General features: G+C 39.1%; 29 non-coding genes across 29 annotated transcripts; 13 read left to right on the forward strand and 16 right to left on the reverse strand.

Annotated features, from left to right (window-relative positions):
- Nucleotides 1-377: 377 nt before the first annotated feature.
- Nucleotides 378-450, reverse strand: TRNAF-GAA (transfer RNA phenylalanine (anticodon GAA)). The gene has a single exon. It is a non-coding gene; the product is annotated as a tRNA-Phe (tRNA).
- Nucleotides 451-598: 148 nt separating this feature from the next.
- Nucleotides 599-681, forward strand: TRNAL-CAG (transfer RNA leucine (anticodon CAG)). The gene has a single exon. It is a non-coding gene; the product is annotated as a tRNA-Leu (tRNA).
- Nucleotides 682-1,245: 564 nt separating this feature from the next.
- TRNAF-GAA (transfer RNA phenylalanine (anticodon GAA)) lies at nt 1,246-1,318 on the reverse strand. Its single transcript has one exon. It is a non-coding gene; the product is annotated as a tRNA-Phe (tRNA).
- Nucleotides 1,319-1,442: 124 nt separating this feature from the next.
- On the forward strand, nt 1,443-1,525 carry TRNAL-CAG (transfer RNA leucine (anticodon CAG)). Its single transcript has one exon. It is a non-coding gene; the product is annotated as a tRNA-Leu (tRNA).
- Nucleotides 1,526-2,102: 577 nt separating this feature from the next.
- TRNAF-GAA (transfer RNA phenylalanine (anticodon GAA)) lies at nt 2,103-2,175 on the reverse strand. Its single transcript has one exon. It is a non-coding gene; the product is annotated as a tRNA-Phe (tRNA).
- Nucleotides 2,176-2,327: 152 nt separating this feature from the next.
- Nucleotides 2,328-2,410, forward strand: TRNAL-CAG (transfer RNA leucine (anticodon CAG)). Its single transcript has one exon. It is a non-coding gene; the product is annotated as a tRNA-Leu (tRNA).
- Nucleotides 2,411-2,977: 567 nt separating this feature from the next.
- On the reverse strand, nt 2,978-3,050 carry TRNAF-GAA (transfer RNA phenylalanine (anticodon GAA)). Its single transcript has one exon. It is a non-coding gene; the product is annotated as a tRNA-Phe (tRNA).
- A 148-nt stretch (nt 3,051-3,198) lies between these two features.
- TRNAL-CAG (transfer RNA leucine (anticodon CAG)) lies at nt 3,199-3,281 on the forward strand. Its single transcript has one exon. It is a non-coding gene; the product is annotated as a tRNA-Leu (tRNA).
- An 814-nt stretch (nt 3,282-4,095) lies between these two features.
- TRNAL-CAG (transfer RNA leucine (anticodon CAG)) lies at nt 4,096-4,178 on the forward strand. Its single transcript has one exon. It is a non-coding gene; the product is annotated as a tRNA-Leu (tRNA).
- A 567-nt stretch (nt 4,179-4,745) lies between these two features.
- Nucleotides 4,746-4,818, reverse strand: TRNAF-GAA (transfer RNA phenylalanine (anticodon GAA)). Its single transcript has one exon. It is a non-coding gene; the product is annotated as a tRNA-Phe (tRNA).
- Nucleotides 4,819-4,966: 148 nt separating this feature from the next.
- On the forward strand, nt 4,967-5,049 carry TRNAL-CAG (transfer RNA leucine (anticodon CAG)). The gene has a single exon. It is a non-coding gene; the product is annotated as a tRNA-Leu (tRNA).
- A 588-nt stretch (nt 5,050-5,637) lies between these two features.
- On the reverse strand, nt 5,638-5,710 carry TRNAF-GAA (transfer RNA phenylalanine (anticodon GAA)). Its single transcript has one exon. It is a non-coding gene; the product is annotated as a tRNA-Phe (tRNA).
- Nucleotides 5,711-5,862: 152 nt separating this feature from the next.
- On the forward strand, nt 5,863-5,945 carry TRNAL-CAG (transfer RNA leucine (anticodon CAG)). Its single transcript has one exon. It is a non-coding gene; the product is annotated as a tRNA-Leu (tRNA).
- Nucleotides 5,946-6,522: 577 nt separating this feature from the next.
- TRNAF-GAA (transfer RNA phenylalanine (anticodon GAA)) lies at nt 6,523-6,595 on the reverse strand. The gene has a single exon. It is a non-coding gene; the product is annotated as a tRNA-Phe (tRNA).
- Nucleotides 6,596-7,406: 811 nt separating this feature from the next.
- On the reverse strand, nt 7,407-7,479 carry TRNAF-GAA (transfer RNA phenylalanine (anticodon GAA)). The gene has a single exon. It is a non-coding gene; the product is annotated as a tRNA-Phe (tRNA).
- Nucleotides 7,480-8,281: 802 nt separating this feature from the next.
- TRNAF-GAA (transfer RNA phenylalanine (anticodon GAA)) lies at nt 8,282-8,354 on the reverse strand. The gene has a single exon. It is a non-coding gene; the product is annotated as a tRNA-Phe (tRNA).
- Nucleotides 8,355-8,503: 149 nt separating this feature from the next.
- Nucleotides 8,504-8,586, forward strand: TRNAL-CAG (transfer RNA leucine (anticodon CAG)). The gene has a single exon. It is a non-coding gene; the product is annotated as a tRNA-Leu (tRNA).
- Nucleotides 8,587-9,162: 576 nt separating this feature from the next.
- Nucleotides 9,163-9,235, reverse strand: TRNAF-GAA (transfer RNA phenylalanine (anticodon GAA)). The gene has a single exon. It is a non-coding gene; the product is annotated as a tRNA-Phe (tRNA).
- Nucleotides 9,236-9,359: 124 nt separating this feature from the next.
- On the forward strand, nt 9,360-9,442 carry TRNAL-CAG (transfer RNA leucine (anticodon CAG)). The gene has a single exon. It is a non-coding gene; the product is annotated as a tRNA-Leu (tRNA).
- A 577-nt stretch (nt 9,443-10,019) lies between these two features.
- On the reverse strand, nt 10,020-10,092 carry TRNAF-GAA (transfer RNA phenylalanine (anticodon GAA)). The gene has a single exon. It is a non-coding gene; the product is annotated as a tRNA-Phe (tRNA).
- A 152-nt stretch (nt 10,093-10,244) lies between these two features.
- On the forward strand, nt 10,245-10,327 carry TRNAL-CAG (transfer RNA leucine (anticodon CAG)). Its single transcript has one exon. It is a non-coding gene; the product is annotated as a tRNA-Leu (tRNA).
- Nucleotides 10,328-10,904: 577 nt separating this feature from the next.
- Nucleotides 10,905-10,977, reverse strand: TRNAF-GAA (transfer RNA phenylalanine (anticodon GAA)). Its single transcript has one exon. It is a non-coding gene; the product is annotated as a tRNA-Phe (tRNA).
- An 801-nt stretch (nt 10,978-11,778) lies between these two features.
- Nucleotides 11,779-11,851, reverse strand: TRNAF-GAA (transfer RNA phenylalanine (anticodon GAA)). Its single transcript has one exon. It is a non-coding gene; the product is annotated as a tRNA-Phe (tRNA).
- A 152-nt stretch (nt 11,852-12,003) lies between these two features.
- On the forward strand, nt 12,004-12,086 carry TRNAL-CAG (transfer RNA leucine (anticodon CAG)). Its single transcript has one exon. It is a non-coding gene; the product is annotated as a tRNA-Leu (tRNA).
- A 567-nt stretch (nt 12,087-12,653) lies between these two features.
- TRNAF-GAA (transfer RNA phenylalanine (anticodon GAA)) lies at nt 12,654-12,726 on the reverse strand. The gene has a single exon. It is a non-coding gene; the product is annotated as a tRNA-Phe (tRNA).
- Nucleotides 12,727-13,534: 808 nt separating this feature from the next.
- On the reverse strand, nt 13,535-13,607 carry TRNAF-GAA (transfer RNA phenylalanine (anticodon GAA)). Its single transcript has one exon. It is a non-coding gene; the product is annotated as a tRNA-Phe (tRNA).
- A 152-nt stretch (nt 13,608-13,759) lies between these two features.
- Nucleotides 13,760-13,842, forward strand: TRNAL-CAG (transfer RNA leucine (anticodon CAG)). Its single transcript has one exon. It is a non-coding gene; the product is annotated as a tRNA-Leu (tRNA).
- Nucleotides 13,843-14,278: 436 nt separating this feature from the next.
- On the forward strand, nt 14,279-14,361 carry TRNAL-CAG (transfer RNA leucine (anticodon CAG)). The gene has a single exon. It is a non-coding gene; the product is annotated as a tRNA-Leu (tRNA).
- Nucleotides 14,362-14,928: 567 nt separating this feature from the next.
- Nucleotides 14,929-15,001, reverse strand: TRNAF-GAA (transfer RNA phenylalanine (anticodon GAA)). Its single transcript has one exon. It is a non-coding gene; the product is annotated as a tRNA-Phe (tRNA).
- Nucleotides 15,002-15,265: the final 264 nt, after the last annotated feature.

Here is a 15,265-nt window from a genome sequence, read left to right on the forward strand (position 1 = left end):
TTGAGTTAAAATGAAACTGCTGAAACCAAGGATCAAAGCAGTCAAACGCTCTCCCAACAGAGCTAGTTCAGCTAACACACTTAGTGCATTGACGGTTGTGTAGATGGTTGTGTAGAGCACAGCATTGTAAGATGTCCCCAATAATAGGAATGGTTTTTCATGTGTAAAAATGTCTCTTTTTATAAAGAAAAAAAAAACTTCAAAATTTTCAAAATGAAAACCAAACACTATACTGGCATGAAATGCTAACCGGATATGTAAAACAATTTTCTCCACAATGCAAAATAGTGCCTTTGAGGTATATTAACTAAGCTGCTAAAACTCTAAACGCATCAACGACTTAACTTACTTCAGTTGATTTTGAGACATAAGGAAACTGCCGAAACCCGGGATCGAACCAGGGACCTTTAGATCTTCAGTCTAACGCTCTCCCAACTGAGCTATTTCGGCTAATACACCTAGTTGACAGATGGTGGTGTAGGGCACAGTGTTGTAAAATGTCCCGAACGATAGGGATGTTTTTTCATGTGTTAAAACAACGGTTTTACAGCTCGCATGGCTTCTTTTTTGCATTGGTGGAGATGTAATACAAAGCAAAGTCAGGATGGCCGAGCGGTCTAAGGCGCTGCGTTCAGGACGCAGTCTCCACTGGAGGCGTGGGTTCGAATCCCACTTCTGACAGATGTTTTTTATATAGAGACTAAAAATCTTCAAAAAATTTCAGAATGAAAACTACACACTGTACTGGCATGGAATGCTAACGGGATTTGTAAAATTATATTCACCACAATGCAACATAGGGCTTTTGAGGTATTTAACCTAAGCTGCCAAACTCTAAACGCATCAACGATTTAACTCACTTTAGTGGATTTTGAGTTAAAATGAAACTGCTGAAACCAAGGATCAAAGCAGGGATATTTAGTCAAACGCTCTCCCAACAGAGCTAGTTCAGCTAACACACTTAGTGCATTGATGGTTGTGTAGAGCACAGCATTGTAAGATGTCCCCAATAATAGGAATGGTTTTTCATGTGTAAAAATGTCTCTTTTTATAAAGAAAAAAAAACTTCAAAATTTTCAAAATGAAAACCAAACACTGTACTGGCATGAAATGCTAACAGGATATGTAAAACAATTTTCTCCACAATGCAAAATAGTGCCTATGAGGTATATTAACTAAGCTGCTAAAACTCTAAACGCATCAACGACTTAACTTACTTCAGTTGATTTTGAGACATAAGGAAACTGCCGAAACCCGGGATCGAACCAGGGACCTTTAGATCTTCAGTCTAACGCTCTCCCAACTGAGCTATTTCGGCTAATACACAGTGTTGTAAAATGTCCCCAACGATAGGGATGTTTTTTCATGTGTTAAAACAACGGTTTTACAGCTCGCATGGCTTCTTTTTTTTTCGCATTGGTGGAGGTGTAATACAAAGTAAAGTCAGGATGGCTGAGCGGTCTAAGGCGCTGCGTTCAGGTCGCAGTCTCCTCTGGAGGCGTGGGTTCGAATCCCACTTCTGACAGATGTTTTTTATATAGAGACTAAAAATCTTCAAAAAATTTCGGAATGAAAACTACACACTGTACTGGCATGGAATGCTAACGGGATTTGTAAAATTATATTCACCACAATGCAACATAGGGCTTTTGAGGTATTTTACCTAAGCTGCCAAAACTCTAAACGCATCAGCGATTTAACTCACTTTAGTGGATTTTGAGTTAAAATGAAACTGCTGAAACCAAGGATCAAAGCAGGGATATTTAGTCAAACCCTCTCCCAACAGAGCTAGTTCAGCTAACACACTTAGTGCATTGATGGTTGTGTAGATGGTTGTGTAGAGCACAGCATAGTAAGATGTCCCCAATAATAGGAATGGTTTTTCATGTGTAAAAATGTCTCTTTTTATAAAGAAAAAAAAACTTCAAAATTTTCAAAATGAAAACCAAACACTGTACTGGCATGAAATGCTAACGGGATATGTAAAACAATTTTCTCCACAATGCAAAATAGTGCCTATGAGGTATATTAACTAAGCTGCTAAAACTCTAAACGCATCAACGACTTAACTTACTTCAGTTGATTTTGAGACATAAGGAAACTGCCGAAACCCGGGATCGAACCAGGGACCTTTAGATCTTCAGTCTAACGCTCTCCCAACTGAGCTATTTCGGCTAATTCACCTAGTTGACAGATGGTGGTGTAGGGCACAGTGTTGTAAAATGTCCCCAACGATAGGGATGTTTTTTCATGTGTTAAAACAACGGTTTTACAGCTCGCATGGCTTCTTTTTTTTTTGCATTGGTGGAGGTGTAAAACAAAGCAAAGTCAGGATGGCCGAGCGGTCTAAGGCGCTGCGTTCAGGTCGCAGTCTCCTCTGGAGGCGTGGGTTCGAATCCCACTTCTGACAGATGTTTTTTATATAGAGACTAAAAATCTTTAAAAAATTTCAGAATGAAAACTACACACTGTACTGGCATGGAATGCTAACGGGATTTGTAAAATTATATTCACCACAATGCAACATAGGGCTTTTGAGGTATTTTACCTAAGCTGCCAAAACTCTAAACGCATCAACGATTTAACTCACTTTAGTGGATTTTGAGTTAAAATGAAACTGCTGAAACCAAGGATCAAAGCAGTCAAACGCTCTCCCAACAGAGCTAGTTCAGCTAACACACTTAGTGCATTGACGGTTGTGTAGATGGTTGTGTAGAGCACAGCATTGTAAGATGTCCCCAATAATAGGAATGGTTTTTCATGTGTAAAAATGTCTCTTTTTATAAAGAAAAAAAAACTTCAAAATTTTCAAAATGAAAACCAAACACTATACTGGCATGAAATGCTAACCGGATATGTAAAACAATTTTCTCCACAATGCAAAATAGTGCCTTTGAGGTATATTAACTAAGCTGCTAAAACTCTAAACGCATCAACGACTTAACTTACTTCAGTTGATTTTGAGACATAAGGAAACTGCCGAAACCCGGGATCGAACCAGGGACCTTTAGATCTTCAGTCTAACGCTCTCCCAACTGAGCTATTTCAGCTAATACACCTAGTTGACAGATGGTGGTGTAGGGCACAGTGTTGTAAAATGTCCCCAACGATAGGGATGTTTTTTCATGTGTTAAAACAACGGTTTTACAGCTCGCATGGCTTCTTTTTTGCATTGGTGGAGGTATAATACAAAGCAAAGTCAGGATGGCCAAGCGGTCTAAGGCGCTGTGTTCAGGTCGCAGTCTCCTCTGGAGGCGTGGGTTCGAATCCCACTTCTGACAGATGTTTTTTATATAGAGACTAAAAATCTTCAAAAAATTTCAGAATGAAAACTACACACTGTACTGGCATGGAATGCTAACGGGATTTGTAAAATTATATTCACCTCAATGCAACATAGGGCTTTTGAGGTATTTTACCTAAGCTGCCAAAACTCTAAACGCATCAACGATTTAACTCACTTTAGTGGATTTTGAGTTAAAATGAAACTGCTGAAACCAAGGATCAAAGCAGGGATATTTAGTCAAACGCTCTCCCAACAGAGCTAGTTCAGCTAACACACTTAGTGCATTGATGGTTGTGTAGATGATTGTGTAGATGGTTGTGTAGAGCACAGCATTGTAAGATGTCCCCAATAATAGGAATGGTTTTTCATGTGTAAAAATGTCTCTTTTTATAAAGAAAAAAAAACTTCAAAATTTTCAAAATGAAAACCAAACACTGTACTGGCATGAAATGCTAACGGGATATGTAAAACAATTTTCTCCACAATGCAAAATAGTGCCTATGAGGTATATTAACTAAGCTGCTAAAACTCTAAACGCATCAACGACTTAACTTACTTCAGTTGATTTTGAGACATAAGGAAACTGCCGAAACCCGGGATCAAACCAGTGACCTTTAGATCTTCAGTCTAACGCTCTCCCAACTGAGCTATTTCGGCTAATTCACCTAGTTGACAGATGGTGGTGTAGGGCACAGTGTTGTAAAATGTCCCCAACGATAGGGATGTTTTTTCATGTGTTAAAACAACGGTTTTACAGCTCGCATGGCTTCTTTTTTTTTTGCATTGGTGGAGGTGTAAAACAAAGCAAAGTCAGGATGGCCGAGCGGTCTAAGGCGCTGCGTTCAGGTCGCAGTCTCCTCTGGAGGCGTGGGTTCGAATCCCACTTCTGACAGATGTTTTTTATATAGAGACTAAAAATCTTCAAAAAATTTCAGAATGAAAACTACACACTGTACTGGCATGGAATGCTAACGGGATTTGTAAAATTATATTCACCACAATGCAACATAGGGCTTTTGAGGTATTTTACCTAAGCTGCCAAAACTCTAAACGCATCAACGATTTAACTCACTTTAGTGGATTTTGAGTTAAAATGAAACTGCTGAAACCAAGGATCAAAGCAGTCAAACGCTCTCCCAACAGAGCTAGTTCAGCTAACACACTTAGTGCATTGACGGTTGTGTAGATGGTTGTGTAGAGCACAGCATTGTAAGATGTCCCCAATAATAGGAATGGTTTTTCATGTGTAAAAATGTCTCTTTTTATAAAGAAAAAAAAACTTCAAAATTTTCAAAATGAAAACCAAACACTGTACTGGCATGAAATGCTAACGGGATATGTAAAACAATTTTCTCCACAATGCAAAATAGTGCCTTTGAGGTATATTAACTAAGCTGCTAAAACTCTAAACGCATCAACGACTTAACTTACTTCAGTTGATTTTGAGACATAAGGAAACTGCCGAAACCCGGGATCGAACCAGGGACCTTTAGATCTTCAGTCTAACGCTCTCCCAACTGAGCTATTTCGGCTAATACACCTAGTTGACAGATGGTGGTGTAGGGCACAGTGTTGTAAAATGTCCCGAACGATAGGGATGTTTTTTCATGTGTTAAAACAACGGTTTTACAGCTCGCATGGCTTCTTTTTTGCATTGGTGGAGATGTAATACAAAGCAAAGTCAGGATGGCCGAGCGGTCTAAGGCGCTGCGTTCAGGTCGCAGTCTCCACTGGAGGCGTGGGTTCGAATCCCACTTCTGACAGATGTTTTTTATATAGAGACTAAAAATCTTCAAAAAATTTCAGAATGAAAACTACACACTGTACTGGCATGGAATGCTAACGGGATTTGTAAAATTATATTCACCACAATGCAACATAGGGCTTTTGAGGTATTTAACCTAAGCTGCCAAACTCTAAACGCATCAACGATTTAACTCACTTTAGTGGATTTTGAGTTAAAATGAAACTGCTGAAACCAAGGATCAAAGCAGGGATATTTAGTCAAACGCTCTCCCAACAGAGCTAGTTCAGCTAACACACTTAGTGCATTGATGGTTGTGTAGATGGTTGTGTAGATGGTTGTGTAGAGCACAGCATTGTAAGATGTCCCCAATAATAGGAATGGTTTTTCATGTGTAAAAATGTCTCTTTTTATAAAGAAAAAAAAACTTCAAAATTTTCAAAATGAAAACCAAACACTGTACTGGCATGAAATGCTAACGGGATATGTAAAACAATTTTCTCCACAATGCAAAATAGTGCCTATGAGGTATATTAACTAAGCTGCTAAAACTCTAAACGCATCAACGACTTAACTTACTTCAGTTGATTTTGAGACATAAGGAAACTGCCGAAACCCGGGATCGAACCAGGGACCTTTAGATCTTCAGTCTAACGCTCTCCCAACTGAGCTATTTCGGCTAATTCACCTAGTTGACAGATGGTGGCGTAGGGCACAGTGTTGTAAAATGTCCCCAACGATAGGGATGTTTTTTCATGTGTTAAAACAACGGTTTTACAGCTCGCATGGCTTCTTTTTTTTTTGCATTGATGGAGGTGTAATATAAAGCAAAGTCAGGATGGCCGAGCGGTCTAAGGCGCTGCGTTCAGGTCGCAGTCTCCTCTGGAGGCGTGGGTTCGAATCCCACTTCTGACAGATGTTTTTTATATAGAGACTAAAAATCTTCAAAAAATTTCAGAATGAAAACTACACACTGTACTGGCATGGAATGCTAACGGGATTTGTAAAATTATATTCACCACAATGCAACATAGGGCTTTTGAGGTATTTTACCTAAGCTGCCAAAACTCTAAACGCATCAACGATTTAACTCACTTTAGTGGATTTTGAGTTAAAATGAAACTGCTGAAACCAAGGATCAAAGCAGGGATATTTAGTCAAACGCTCTCCCAACAGAGCTAGTTCAGCTAACACACTTATTGCATTGACGGTTGTGTAGATGGTTGTGTAGAGCACAGCATTGTAAGATGTCCCCAATAATAGGAATGGTTTTTCATGTGTAAAAATGTCTCTTTTTATAAAGAAAAAAAAACTTCAAAATTTTCAAAATGAAAACCAAACACTGTACTGGCATGAAATGCTAACGGGATATGTAAAACAATTTTCTCCACAATGCAAAATAGTGCCTTTGAGGTATATTAACTAAGCTGCTAAAACTCTAAATGCATCAACGACTTAACTTACTTCAGTTGATTTTGAGACATAAGGAAACTGCCGAAACCCGGGATCGAACCAGGGACCTTTAGATCTTCAGTCTAACGCTCTCCCAACTGAGCTATTTCGGCTAATACACCTAGTTGACAGATGGTGGTGTAGGGCACAGTGTTGTAAAATGTCCCCAACGATAGGGATGTTTTTTCATGTGTTAAAACAACGGTTTTACAGCTCGCATGGCTTCTTTTTTGCATTGGTGGAGGTATAATACAAAGCAAAGCCAAGCGGTCTAAGGCGCTGTGTTCAGGTCGCAGTCTCCTCTGGAGGCGTGGGTTCGAATCCTACTTCTGACAGACGTTTTTTATATAGAGACTAAAAATCTTCAAAAAATTTCAGAATGAAAACTACACACTGTACTGGCATGGAATGCTAACGGGATTTGTAAAATTATCTTCACCACAATGCAACATAGGGCTTTTGAGGTATTTTACCTAAGCTGCCAAAACTCTAAACGCATCAACGATTTAACTCACTTTAGTGGATTTTGAGTTAAAATGAAACTGCTGAAACCAAGGATCAAAGCAGGGATATTTAGTCAAACGCTCTCCCAACAGAGCTAGTTCTGCTAACACACTTAGTGCATTGATGGTTGTGTAGATGGTTGTGTAGATGGTTGTGTAGAGCACAGCATTGTAAGATGTCCCCAATAATAGGAATGGTTTTTCATGTGTAAAAATGTCTCTTTTTATAAAGAAAAAAAAACTTCAAAATTTTCAAAATGAAAACCAAACACTGTACTGGCATGAAATGCTAACGGGATATGTAAAACAATTTTCTCCACAATGCAAAATAGTGCCTTTGAGGTATATTAACTAAGCTGCTAAAACTCTAAACGCATCAACGACTTAACTTACTTCAGTTGATTTTGAGACATAAGGAAACTGCCGAAACCCGGGATCGAACCAGGGACCTTTAGATCTTCAGTCTAACGCTCTCCCAACTGAGCTATTTCGGCTAATACACCTAGTTGACAGATGGTGGTGTAGGGCACAGTGTTGTAAAAGGTCCCCAACGATAGGGATGTTTTTTCATGTGTTAAAACAACGGTTTTACAGCTCGCATGGCTTCTTTTTTTTTTGCATTGGTGGAGGTGTAATAAAAAGCAAAGTCAGGATGGCCGAGCGGTCTAAGGCTTGTGTTCAGGTCGCAGTCTCCTCTGGAGGCGTGGGTTCGAATCCCACTTCTGACAGATGTTTTTTATATAGAGACTAAAAATCTTCAAAAAATTTCAGAATGAAAACTACACACTGTACTGGCATGGAATGCTAACGGGATTTGTAAAATTATATTCACCACAATGCAACATAGGGCTTTTGAGGTATTTTACCTAAGCTGCCAAAACTCTAAACGCATCAACGATTTAACTCACTTTAGTGGATTTTGAGTTAAAATGAAACTGCTGAAACCAAGGATCAAAGCAGTCAAACGCTCTCCCAACAGAGCTAGTTCAGCTAACACACTTAGTGCATTGACGGTTGTGTAGATGGTTGTGTAGAGCACAGCATTGTAAGATGTCCCCAATAATAGGAATGGTTTTTCATGTGTAAAAATGTCTCTTTTTATAAAGAAAAAAAAAACTTCAAAATTTTCAAAATGAAAACCAAACACTATACTGGCATGAAATGCTAACCGGATATGTAAAACAATTTTCTCCACAATGCAAAATAGTGCCTTTGAGGTATATTAACTAAGCTGCTAAAACTCTAAACGCATCAACGACTTAACTTACTTCAGTTGATTTTGAGACATAAGGAAACTGCCGAAACCCGGGATCGAACCAGGGACCTTTAGATTTTCAGTCTAACGCTCTCCCAACTGAGCTATTTCGGCTAATACACCTAGTTGACAGATGGTGGTGTAGGGCACAGTGTTGTAAAATGTCCCGAACGATAGGGATGTTTTTTCATGTGTTAAAACAACGGTTTTACAGCTCGCATGGCTTCTTTTTTTGCATTGGTGGAGATGTAATACAAAGCAAAGTCAGGATGGCCGAGCGGTCTAAGGCGCTGCGTTCAGGTCGCAGTCTCCACTGGAGGCGTGGGTTCGAATCCCACTTCTGACAGATGTTTTTTATATAGAGACTAAAAATCTTCAAAAAATTTCAGAATGAAAACTACACACTGTACTGGCATGGAATGCTAACGGGATTTGTAAAATTATATTCACCACAATGCAACATAGGGCTTTTGAGGTATTTAACCTAAGCTGCCAAACTCTAAACGCATCAACGATTTAACTCACTTTAGTGGATTTTGAGTTAAAATGAAACTGCTGAAACCAAGGATCAAAGCAGGGATATTTAGTCAAACGCTTTCCCAACAGAGCTAGTTCAGCTAACACACTTAGTGCATTGATGGTTGTGTAGATGGTTGTGTAGAGCACAGCATTGTAAGATGTCCCCAATAATAGGAATGGTTTTTCATGTGTAAAAATGTCTCTTTTTATAAAGAAAAAAAAACTTCAAAATTTTCAAAATGAAAACCAAACACTGTACTGGCATGAAATGCTAACAGGATATGTAAAACAATTTTCTCCACAATGCAAAATAGTGCCTATGAGGTATATTAACTAAGCTGCTAAAACTCTAAACGCATCAACGACTTAACTTACTTCAGTTGATTTTGAGACATAAGGAAACTGCCGAAACCCGGGATCGAACCAGGGACCTTTAGATCTTCAGTCTAACGCTCTCCCAACTGAGCTATTTCGGCTAATACACAGTGTTGTAAAATGTCCTTAACGATAGGGATGTTTTTTTATGTGTTAAAACAACGGTTTTACAGCTCGCATGGCTTCTTTTTTTTTCGCATTGGTGGAGGTGTAATACAAAGGAAAGTCAGGATGGCCGAGCGGTCTAAGGCGCTGCGTTCAGGTCGCAGTCTCCTCTGGAGGCGTGGGTTCGAATCCCACTTCTGACAGATGTTTTTTATATAGAGACTAAAAATCTTCAAAAAATTTCGGAATGAAAACTACACACTGTACTGGCATGGAATGCTAACGGGATTTGTAAAATTATATTCACCACAATGCAACATAGGGCTTTTGAGGTATTTTACCTAAGCTGCCAAAACTCTAAACGCATCAGCGATTTAACTCACTTTAGTGGATTTTGAGTTAAAATGAAACTGCTGAAACCAAGGATCAAAGCAGGGATATTTAGTCAAACGCTCTCCCAACAGAGCTAGTTCAGCTAACACACTTAGTGCATTGATGGTTGTGTAGATGGTTGTGTAGAGCACAGCATAGTAAGATGTCCCCAATAATAGGAATGGTTTTTCATGTGTAAAAATGTCTCTTTTTATAAAGAAAAAAAAACTTCAAAATTTTCAAAATGAAAACCAAACACTGTACTGGCATGAAATGCTAACGGGATATGTAAAACAATTTTCTCCACAATGCAAAATAGTGCCTATGAGGTATATTAACTAAGCTGCTAAAACTCTAAACGCATCAACGACTTAACTTACTTCAGTTGATTTTGAGACATAAGGAAACTGCCGAAACCCGGGATCAAACCAGGGACCTTTAGATCTTCAGTCTAACGCTCTCCCAACTGAGCTATTTCGGCTAATTCACCTAGTTGACAGATGGTGGTGTAGGGCACAGTGTTGTAAAATGTCCCCAACGATAGGGATGTTTTTTCATGTGTTAAAACAACGGTTTTACAGCTCGCATGGCTTCTTTTTTTTTTGCATTGGTGGAGGTGTAAAACAAAGCAAAGTCAGGATGGCCGAGCGGTCTAAGGCGCTGCGTTCAGGTCGCAGTCTCCTCTGGAGGCGTGGGTTCGAATCCCACTTCTGACAGATGTTTTTTATATAGAGACTAAAAATCTTCAAAAAATTTCAGAATGAAAACTACACACTGTACTGGCATGGAATGCTAACGGGATTTGTAAAATTATATTCACCACAATGCAACATAGGGCTTTTGAGGTATTTTACCTAAGCTGCCAAAACTCTAAACGCATCAACGATTTAACTCACTTTAGTGGATTTTGAGTTAAAATGAAACTGCTGAAACCAAGGATCAAAGCAGGGATATTTAGTCAAACACTCTCCCAACAGAGCTAGTTCTGCTAACACACTTAGTGCATTGATGGTTGTGTAGATGGTTGTGTAGAGCACAGCATTGTAAGATGTCCCCAATAATAGGAATGGTTTTTCATGTGTAAAAATGTCTCTTTTTATAAAGAAAAAAAAACTTCAAAATTTTCAAAATGAAAACCAAACACTGTACTGGCATGAAATGCTAACGGGATATGTAAAACAATTTTCTCCACAATGCAAAATAGTGCCTTTGAGGTATATTAACTAAGCTGCTAAAACTCTAAACGCATCAACGACTTAACTTACTTCAGTTGATTTTGAGACATAAGGAAACTGCCGAAACCCGGGATCGAACCAGGGACCTTTAGATCTTCAGTCTAACGCTCTCCCAACTGAGCTATTTCGGCTAATACACCTAGTTGACAGATGGTGGTGTAGGGCACAGTGTTGTAAAATGTCCCCAACGATAGGGATGTTTTTTCATGTGTTAAAACAACGGTTTTACAGCTCGCATGGCTTCTTTTTTTTTTGCATTGGTGGAGGTGTAATAAAAAGCAAAGTCAGGATGGCCGAGCGGTCTAAGGCTTGTGTTCAGGTCGCAGTCTCCTCTGGAGGCGTGGGTTCGAATCCCACTTCTGACAGATGTTTTTTATATAGAGACTAAAAATCTTCAAAAAATTTCAGAATGAAAACTACACACTGTACTGGCATGGAATGCTAACGGGATTTGTAAAATTATATTCACCACAATGCAACATAGGGCTTTTGAGGTATTTTACCTAAGCTGCCAAAACTCTAAACGCATCAACGATTTAACTCACTTTAGTGGATTTTGAGTTAAAATGAAACTGCTGAAACCAAGGATCAAAGCAGTCAAACGCTCTCCCAACAGAGCTAGTTCAGCTAACACACTTAGTGCATTGACGGTTGTGTAGATGGTTGTGTAGAGCACAGCATAGTAAGATGTCCCCAATAATAGGAATGGTTTTTCATGTGTAAAAATGTCTCTTTTTATAAAGAAAAAAAAACTTCAAAATTTTCAAAATGAAAACCAAACACTGTACTGGCATGAAATGCTAACGGGATATGTAAAACAATTTTCTCCACAATGCAAAATAGTGCCTATGAGGTATATTAACTAAGTTGCTAAAACTCTAAACGCATCAACGACTTAACTTACTTCAGTTGATTTTGAGACATAAGGAAACTGCCGAAACCCGGGATCAAACCAGGGACCTTTAGATCTTCAGTCTAACGCTCTCCCAACTGAGCTATTTCGGCTAATTCACCTAGTTGACAGATGGTGGTGTAGGGCACAGTGTTGTAAAATGTCCCCAACGATAGGGATGTTTTTTCATGTGTTAAAACAACGGTTTTACAGCTCGCATGGCTTCTTTTTTTTTTGCATTGGTGGAGGTGTAAAACAAAGCAAAGTCAGGATGGCCGAGCGGTCTAAGGCGCTGCGTTCAGGTCGCAGTCTCCTCTGGAGGCGTGGGTTCGAATCCTACTTCTGACAGATGTTTTTTATATAGAGACTAAAAATCTTCAAAAAATTTCAGAATGAAAACTACACACTGTACTGGCATGGAATGCTAACGGGATTTGTAAAATTATATTCACCACAATGCAACATAGGGCTTTTGAGGTATTTTACCTAAGCTGCCAAAACTCTAAACGCATCAACGATTTAACTCACTTTAGTGGATTTTGAGTTAAAATGAAACTGCTGAAACCAAGGATCAAAGCAGTCAAACGCTCTCCCAACAGAGCTAGTTCAGCTAACACACTTAGTGCATTGACGGTTGTGTAGATGGTTGTGTAGAGCACAGCATTGTAAGATGTCCCCAATAATAGGAATGGTTTTTCATGTGTAAAAATGTCTCTTTTTATAAAGAAAAAAAAACTTCAAAATTTTCAAAATGAAAACCAAACACTATACTGGCATGAAATGCTAACCGGATATGTAAAACAATTTTCTCCACAATGCAAAATAGTGCCTTTGAGGTATATTAACTAAGCTGCTAAAACTCTAAACGCATCAACGACTTAACTTACTTCAGTTGATTTTGAGACATAAGGAAACTGCCGAAACCCGGGATCGAACCAGGGACCTTTAGATCTTCAGTCTAACGCTCTCCCAACTGAGCTATTTCAGCTAATACACCTAGTTGACAGATGGTGGTGTAGGGCACAGTGTTGTAAAATGTCCCCAACGATAGGGATGTTTTTTCATGTGTTAAAACAACGGTTTTACAGCTCGCATGGCTTCTTTTTTGCATTGGTGGAGGTATAATACAAAGCAAAGTCAGGATGGCCAAGCGGTCTAAGGCGCTGTGTTCAGGTCGCAGTCTCCTCTCGAGGCGTGGGTTCGAATCCCACTTCTGACAGATGTTTTTTATATAGAGACTAAAAATCTTCAAAAAATTTCAGAATGAAAACTACACACTGTACTGGCATGGAATGCTAACGGGATTTGTAAAATTATATTCACCTCAATGCAACATGGGGCTTTTGAGGTATTTTACCTAAGCTGCCAAAACTCTAAACGCATCAACGATTTAACTCACTTTAGTGGATTTTGAGTTAAAATGAAACTGCTGAAACCAAGGATCAAAGCAGGGATATTTAGTCAAACGCCCTCCCAACAGAGCTAGTTCAGCTAACACACTTAGTGCATTGATGGTTGTGTAGATGGTTGTGTAGAGCACAGCATTGTAAGATGTCCCCAATAATAGGAATGGTTTTTCATGTGTAAAAATGTCTCTTTTTATAAAGAAAAAAAAACTTCAAAATTTTCAAAATGAAAACCAAACACTGTACTGGCATGAAATGCTAACGGGATATGTAAAACAATTTTCTCCACAATGCAAAATAGTGCCTATGAGGTATATTAACTAAGTTGCTAAAACTCTAAACGCATCAACGACTTAACTTACTTCAGTTGATTTTGAGACATAAGGAAACTGCCGAAACCCGGGATCAAACCAGGGACCTTTAGATCTTCAGTCTAACGCTCTCCCAACTGAGCTATTTCGGCTAATTCACCTAGTTGACAGATGGTGGTGTAGGGCACAGTGTTGTAAAATGTCCCCAACGATAGGGATGTTTTTTCATGTGTTAAAACAACGGTTTTACAGCTTGCATGGCTTCTTTTTTTTTTGCATTGGTGGAGGTGTAAAACAAAGCAAAGTCAGGATGGCCGAGCGGTCTAAGGCGCTGCGTTCAGGTCGCAGTCTCCTCTGGAGGCGTGGGTTCGAATCCTACTTCTGACAGATGTTTTTTATATAGAGACTAAAAATCTTCAAAAAATTTCAGAATGAAAACTACACACTGTACTGGCATGGAATGCTAACGGGATTTGTAAAATTATATTCACCACAATGCAACATAGGGCTTTTGAGGTATTTTACCTAAGCTGCCAAAACTCTAAACGCATCAACGATTTAACTCACTTTAGTGGATTTTGAGTTAAAATGAAACTGCTGAAACCAAGGATCAAAGCAGTCAAACGCTCTCCCAACAGAGCTAGTTCAGCTAACAAACTTAGTGCATTGACGGTTGTGTAGATGGTTGTGTAGAGCACAGCATTGTAAGATGTCCCCAATAATAGGAATGGTTTTTCATGTGTAAAAATGTCTCTTTTTACGGTTTTACAGCTCGCATGGCTTCTTTTTTTTTTGCATTGGTGGAGGTGTAAAACAAAGCAAAGTCAGGATGGCCGAGCGGTCTAAGGCGCTGCGTTCAGGTCGCAGTCTCCTCTGGAGGCGTGGGTTCGAATCCTACTTCTGACAGATGTTTTTTATATAGAGACTAAAAATCTTCAAAAAATTTCAGAATGAAAACTACACACTGTACTGGCATGGAATGCTAACGGGATTTGTAAAATTATATTCACCACAATGCAACATAGGGCTTTTGAGGTATTTTACCTAAGCTGCCAAAACTCTAAACGCATCAACGATTTAACTCACTTTAGTGGATTTTGAGTTAAAATGAAACTGCTGAAACCAAGGATCAAAGCAGTCAAACGCTCTCCCAACAGAGCTAGTTCAGCTAACACACTTAGTGCATTGACGGTTGTGTAGATGGTTGTGTAGAGCACAGCATTGTAAGATGTCCCCAATAATAGGAATGGTTTTTCATGTGTAAAAATGTCTCTTTTTATAAAGAAAAAAAAACTTCAAAATTTTCAAAATGAAAACCAAACACTATACTGGCATGAAATGCTAACCGGATATGTAAAACAATTTTCTCCACAATGCAAAATAGTGCCTTTGAGGTATATTAACTAAGCTGCTAAAACTCTAAATGCATCAACGACTTAACTTACTTCAGTTGATTTTGAGACATAAGGAAACTGCCGAAACCCGGGATCGAACCAGGGACCTTTAGATCTTCAGTCTAACGCTCTCCCAACTGAGCTATTTCAGCTAATACACCTAGTTGACAGATGGTGGTGTAGGGCACAGTGTTGTAAAATGTCCCCAACGATAGGGATGTTTTTTCATGTGTTAAAACAACGGTTTTACAGCTCGCATGGCTTCTTTTTTGCATTGGTGGAGGTAGAATACAAAGCAAAGTCAGGATGGCCAAGCGGTCTAAGGCGCTGTGTTCAGGTCGCAGTCTCCTCTCGAGGCGTGGGTTCGAATCCCACTTCTGACAGATGTTTTTTATATAGAGACTAAAAATCTTCAA

Source organism: Hyla sarda, chromosome 1, assembly GCF_029499605.1.
Source record: "Hyla sarda isolate aHylSar1 chromosome 1, aHylSar1.hap1, whole genome shotgun sequence".
Taxonomy (NCBI): domain Eukaryota; kingdom Metazoa; phylum Chordata; class Amphibia; order Anura; family Hylidae; genus Hyla; species Hyla sarda.